The sequence below is a fragment of the Poromitra crassiceps genome (assembly GCF_964638095.1).
Source record: "Poromitra crassiceps genome assembly, chromosome: 5".
Taxonomy (NCBI): domain Eukaryota; kingdom Metazoa; phylum Chordata; class Actinopteri; order Beryciformes; family Melamphaidae; genus Poromitra; species Poromitra crassiceps.
Window position 1 is genome coordinate 16,572,827 of NC_139642.1, and position 7,500 is coordinate 16,580,326.

Sequence of the window (7,500 nt, forward strand, 5' to 3'; positions counted from 1 at the left end):
TACCTTCTACTACAGAAATGACCTTAAATACCACCTGCTACTGCAGGTAACACCTCAAATACTACCTTCTACTGCAGAAATGACCTTAAATACCACCTGCTACTGCAGGTAACACCTCAAATACTACCTTCTACTGCAGAAATGACCTTAAATACCACCTGCTACTGCAGGTAACACCTCAAATACTACCTTATACTCAGAAATGACCTTAAATACCACCTGCTACTGCAGATAACACCTCAAATACTACCTTCTATACAGAAATGACCCTGAATACCACCTGCTACTGCAGGTAACACCTCAGATACTAACTGTCTACTACAGAAATGACCTTAAATACCACCTGCTACTGCAGGTAACACCTCAAATACTACCTTCTACTACAGAAATGACCTTAAATACCACCTGCTACTGCAGATAACACCTCAAATACTACCTACTACTACAGAAATTACCTTAAATACCACCTGCTACTGCAGGTAACACCTCAAATACCACCTGCTACTGCAGGTAACACCTCAAATACCACCTGCTACTGCAGGTAACACCTCAAATACTACCTTCTACTGCAGAAATGACCTTAAATACCACCTGCTACTGCAGATAACACCTCAGATACTATATTCTACTACAGAAATGACCTTAAATACCACCTGCTACTGCAGGTAACACCTCAAATACCACCTGCTACTGCAGGTAAAACCTCAAATACTACCTTCTACTACAGAAATGACCTTAAATACCACCTGCTACTGCAGGTAACACCTCAAATACTAACTGTCTACTACAGAAATTACCTTAAATACCACCTGCTACTACAGGTAACACCTCAAATACTACCTTCTACTACAGAAATGACCTCAAGTACCACCTGACACTGCAGGTAGCACCTCAAATACTACCTACTACTACAGAAATAACCTTAAATACCACCCGCTACTCCAGGTAATAACCCAAATGTTAATGACTACTACAGAAATGACCTTAAATATCACAGCTACTGCAGGTAATAATGAAATACCACTTACAGCTACATGTAACACCTCAACTATCATGTACTACTGTAGCCTACTGTAGGTAACACCAGAACAACAATCTGGAGAGTCATCGCAACTGCAGACATCCTCACTGTTATGAGCAACTTCGACACTTATGTCAGCAAATAAGAAAGGAGTTTGTGCTGTAAAGTAATGCAATATAGGCCTAGATGTTTTCTGTTCTACACAAGGAAACACTATACTGCTGTTTATAATAAAAACACAACACATGGCTCCAGGATTGATGTAGTGTTTCCAAAATGAGCCTCTCGTTTAGAGTGTGAGAGAGAAATCACTGACGGCGCAGCAATTCCCAATAGTCAGTGATGGAGTGTTCGCTGAGCGCGTGTTGCCACGGCAACAGTCTCCATCCCTGCCAGGAAACAGAGTTTTTTGGCTGAAAGGGCTCTTGGCTGAAAGTGCGCAGCAATAAAGTGCACTTCCTCGTGGTGAGAGAAACAATCACTGGAGACAAGATAGATCCAGGACCCCCGGACCCCCTGATGCCGCATCCTTTTGGTTTTCATAAAGATATACGGCCTTGGTTGCACGCAAAAGCCAATGTCGTTCATTTCCTTTGTGTAATTGGACGGCGGCGTTGTGCTCCACAGATGTGTATGTTGTTGTCAGCTCACATCTGTGTCAGAGCCTAGGACCTATAAAAGGAGGATGAGACAGTGACATCATCAGGTCAGATGAGGGCGACTGATTCTTACTTGACTTGCCCGCTGAACTGAAGCTTAAAGGCCCCTCTAGTGTATTTAGTCATTTTTTTTAAGATATTTCATGTGTTGCTGAGTCACATGACCTGCGGCCATGTTGATTAGCCCCACTTTTTTTTTTTTTTTTTTTTTTTTAACAAATAACCTATTTTTGTCCTCAAGTTTAAAAAGTGAAGTCGTTAAAATGGAAGGATAACATATGATTCAATGGAACACAATCAGGGGCGGACTGGGATTATAATTCAGGCCGGGCATTAGATACCAAGCAGGCCAGGCCAATACGGGCTGATGTGCATGCCAAAGGTCGCCGGCGAAAAATTTGGGCTGTTTGGGGCGTTTGAAGCCCAATTTGGGTCGTTTGAAGCCCAATTTGGGCCGTTTGAAGCCAGATTTGGGCCGAGTCCAATTTTACAATGAGATGCACCCACTTTAACCCTGAAGTGTAATTATTACTTCAGACTAACTAATAAAGTAATAAAACCACTAGTAAACCAGTAGGCGGCGCCTGGCCTGCTGTTAAGTGAGTGGCCTGACTGCGGGCACCAATTTTTTTTTTTGCAGGCCAGGCCAGGCCAGGCCACCGGGCATTTGCCCGACGTGCCCAATTATGCAGTCCGTGCCTGAACACAATAGTAATAGTTGTATTATTGACGTTGACATATTATGTCATGAGGACGAGCATGGCAGCTGGCTTGTTAGGCTAGCTGTTAGCTACGTTAGCTAAGGCCGCTGCCTGCTGCTGTAAACGACTTCGCTGGGCTCAAAATGCCACTAAGTGATCAAAGGCCGTTTTTGCTGTTAACACATTCACTGCCAGCCATTTTTTTTTTACTGTAGGTAGCTTCTGCCAAGCCGTTTTTTGAGGATTCTGGCTCATTTTACAAGAGCCGAGGATAATTTTCTGCTTGGACTTTGTGAACACGAAGTTCATAAAAGTACTAATAGAATGTGTGCTTTCTCTGTCTAAAAGAGTTAGTTTGTAGAGTTAATAGTTATGTAGATATTAGCCGTTGAGTACAGCATGGTTTCAGCGTGTGAGACAGGAAGCTGAGATAATCGCAGTTTTGTGAAATTCAATCAAACAGGCAGAACAGTAACTTTAACCATTTATTTTTGGCATCAGTGAGAGATCAGACATCTGAACAATATCGTTCTGAACACCCTCTCCTTTAAACTCCTCCCTCCGTGGGCGTGTCTGGTGGCGTTTGTCACAAGCCAGTTTCTCCTGCCTGTCTGAGCAGTGAGCAGCCTCCCTCTCTGGCGGCCCCTCGTCGGCGAGTGTGGCGAGTGTGGACTGTGGATGGGACTCAATCGTTTCTTGGATTTTCGGTTGAGAGCTTTGATGAAGCTTTGTGCGATTCTAGGCTTTATGCTGCCCACCCAGTCTATTTTTGGAACCCCCCACCGTTGTGCGCCGGTGTGCAGCAGCGTGAAAGCGTTTTCGCCTACAGTATGAGAATGAGGCTCGTTCGTTTCTGGGTTTTCGGAATGCGTGCGATTCTGGCCTTTCTGCGGGTGTTTCAAAGTGTGTTTCACCCATAATCTATTATGCAAATTTGCAATCCCCCACGCCAGCACCGCTCTCCGCTCTCAGTGTGCTGCTGCTGGCGCGGCCGCTCTCGGGCGAGTCTGGTGACTGATGACTGTAAAATCGCCATGCCATTTCCTTGAGAATGGCTTCCTCCCACGGCTGTTTTTGGTTGGCTTTCTCTCTGTCTGGAGAGCACTGTCGCCACTTAGCTGGTCGGTAAAATAGATTATACACATTCTCTTCCTCCAATATTGGTATAGGAGACGTAAAAGGGGTTGATCGATGTCCCACCGTCAAAAAAAAAAAAAAAAATTTTAAGCCGAGATATCTCGTCTTTGGCACTCAACGGTTGGATTCTGTAAGCCGAGATATCTCGTCATTGGCACTCAATTAATTACCGTTAATCAGCTTTGAAACCTGTTGGCCGCTGGATATGAACTGTAAGCTATATAGTAGGGTCATCTGTGGCGCTTCCGTGACCGTGGAGAGCGAAGGTCCGTTTCTCAATGGATTTGTCATCTAGGAGGGTTAATAAACAAATTTAGCCGGGGTGTATTTTTAAAAAAGGCGGGGAAAATATTTGAGAGACCAAAATCCAAAATGTCTGCCGTGGAAATTAACTTTTTAATGGTTTGACCTACAATGATGCACAACACATGATTTCAGAGCTTATTCTGGTCAAGGAATACATATTTGGTGTTTATATAATGATTTGACTTATTTTTTACCTTCAAATCCAAGATGGCTGCCAATTTTGAGCTCTAAAAGGCAGTTTTTTCAAAATCGTCATAGAGCCTTCATATTAGGCTTGAATGACAGGTCTTCTCATGATGAGTTGAATAATATACAGTATAAGTACACAGAAGTAATCTCTGAGGTCATTAAAGTCAATGTTTGTGTGTAAACAACAGTTGCTGATTTGCGGTTTCCCATTAAATAGGGTAGGCTACTGAGAATATGGTGTCCAGTTCATCCCATCACATTTTCATAATGAACCAAAAACAATTTTGCACTATAGCCTAACATAAAATAATATTCTGTATGCAAAGCTAGCAAGGTTAGTTGCTTGAGCTGAATTTAAAGGTCAACTCAAAACAAACAATGAAATTAACTTTGAAATTAAAACTGAATCCTAGGCTACTAAATTTCATCAGCACACAGTAAAGGAAACTTGTCTTTGAACTCAGCTGACTGTCTAGTCCTAATCCCTGTTGTGCAATGTCCCTTCTCAGTGAAGTTTTAGTTTTTGTTAAGAGTATGGACTTTTAATCTTGACCTTGTTGGTAGGCAACGGCCCTTTTTCAGTCAAGCATTTTCAGATTAGCTCAGTCAGTCTGTGAAGCAGTCAGTGTCAGCACTTGCGCGAGCTCGCTTTTTCTCTAACTAATGTTAACATTACACACTTTAAGACACTTTGTTTGAGGATATAAAAGGAGGTACGGTGGTGTAGTGGTAAGCACTATCGCCTCACAGCTCGAAGGTCGTGGGTTCGATTCCCACCTGGGACGATGTGAACGCTGAAGGAATGCGTGCCCGTCCGCATGTCCTCGAGTGCCCACCGCCCGGGTGGGGTCGTCAAAAGGGCCTTTCTGTGTGGAGTTTGCATGTTCTCCCCGTGCCTCCCGGGGGTTTCCTTCATATAGGAACCCCCTTCACCAAAAACATGCAATATCCTGGTTGCTAATGTGGTTCCTCCTCTGGTCGTTAAGGGCGCCTGTTCAGAGGGAGGGGAACTGGTTGGAATAGTGTGAACCTCCCACGTGCTATGTCCTACCGGTGAAGCTTCCCCTGTCAGGTGAAAAGAAGCAGCTGGCTAACTGCCCATGTCTCGGAGGAAGCATGGAGCCAGTTTCGGCTCTCCCCAGATCGGCAGAGGGTGGAGTAGCAACCAGGATAAAGAAATTATGTTAGCACTAATGGGGGATAAAAATGGGATAAAAAATCGGGGGGGGAATATATAAAAGAAAAAGAAAACTTTGTTTGAGGTTATCAACGTTATTCACTAGTCTAAAGATAGTTCTACCATCAAGAACATATAAAACAAAAGCAAAAACAATTTTTATTTGCAGAAGTCATCATTGATATTTGGTGTTAGCTAACGTAGGGTAACGTTATTATTTTTAGCTAAAGTTAATGTTATCTGTCTCCACAATTCTGTCAACTGACATATGCATTTGCTTTTGAAAATAAACAGCGTATAACAGCAATATAATATAACAGTAATATAATAGCGAGTTGCTTTCCCTCCCAATGAAAGACAAAGCACACAATGTCCTATGAATGTGTCCTAAAACGTGACAAGCCTTGCAAGCCCACCGATACAATAAATCAAGGCAAATGGGACAGCTTACAATTAAAAGCCCAAGACTGGTCAGGACTTGATAAATTTGATGATGTTTACACCACCACCTCATGGGAAGATGGGGCAACCAATCGGTACATGCATTCGTCATGTTATATTTCTATTTAATCTTCAGTTATGCTTAAGCAAGCCAGACTGTTTATTTTCAAAAGCAAATGCATATGTCAGTTGACAGAAGTGTGGAGACAGATAACATTAACTTTAGCTAAAAATAATAACGTTACCTAACGTTAGCTAACACCAAATATCAATGATGACTTCTGCAAATAAAAATTGTTTTTGCTTTTGTTTTATATGTTCTTGATGGTAGAACTATCTTTAGACTAGTGAATAACGTTGATATCCTCAAACAAAGTGTCTTAAAGTGTGTAATGTTAACATTAGTTAGAGAAAAAGCGAGCTCGCGCAAGTGCTGACACTGACTGCTTCACAGACTGACTGAGCTAATCTGAAAATGCTTGACTGAAAAAGGGCCGTTGCCTACCAACAAGGTCAAGATTAAAAGTCCATACTCTTAACAAAAACTAAAACTTCACTGAAAAGGGACATTGCACAACAGGGATTAGGACTAGACAGTCAGCTGAGTTCAAAGACAAGTTTCCTTTACTGTGTGCTGATGAAATTTAGTAGCCTAGGATTCAGTTTTAATTTCAAAGTTAATTTCATTGTTTGTTTTGAGTTGTCCTTTAAATTCAGCTCAAGCAACTAACCTTGCTAGCTTTGCATACAGAATACTATTTTATGTTAGGCTATAGTGCAAAATTGTTTTTGGTTCATTATGAAAATGTGATGGGATGAACTGGACACCATATTCTCAGTAGCCTACCCTATTTAATGGGAAACCGCAAATCAGCAACTGTTGTTTACACACAAACATTGACTTTATTGACCTCAGAGATTACTTCTGTGTACTTATACTGTATATTATTCAACTCATCATGAGAAGACCTGTCATTCAAGCCTAATATGAAGGCTCTATGACGATTTTGAAAAAACTGCCTCAAAATTGGCAGCCATCTTGGATTTGAAGGTCAAAAATAGGTCAAATCATTATATAAACACCAAATATGTATTCCTTGACCAGAATAAGCTCTGAAACCATGTATTGTGCATCATTGTAGGTCAAAGCATTAAAAAGTTAATTTCCACAGCAGCCATTTTGGATTTTGGTCTCTCAAATATTTTCCCCGCCTTTTTTAAAAATACACCCCGGCTAAATTTGTTTATTAACCCTCCTAGATGACAAATCCATTGAGAAACGGACCTTCGCTCTCCACGGTCACGGAAGTGCCACAGATGACCCTACTAATAAGGCGGCTTGCAGCTAAGCTAACGTTACAGCGTTTCTGGCCTAACCTGAGCTGTCGCGCAGGCAAAGGGTATTGAAGGCAAGTGACGAAGCTCTTGTGCTTTTTTGACCAGTTTTTGACAGCAGGGCTGCCGCTATGATGTTGCAGTTGAACAACATAATATTACCCTTCGGTTCTTTTCAATGTAAGTTGTGATTGTATGTCGTCATGTAAGTTTTAATCGGGTGAAGCGCAGCATGCGTGCGAGCGCTGTTACACCCCTTTTGACGGAGCCTGCCGACAGATTTTTGATGCAAGTCGAAAGTCTGTCTCGAGAAATTATTTTGAACATCGTTATTGTTATCGGCCCAGAACGTCGCAACTATGGTTGCCAACTTCTTGAAATGGAAATAAGGAACGGGGGCGGTCCGGCGGGGAGGGGGGGGGCGGGGGTTGGGGGTCTGCTAACTAATGGCTTTGGCTTCAACCATTTAGGCTACCCATTAATACAAGCAAACAGACAGACCTGGTTTTGATCAGTTTTTGCATTTTTTGGCGC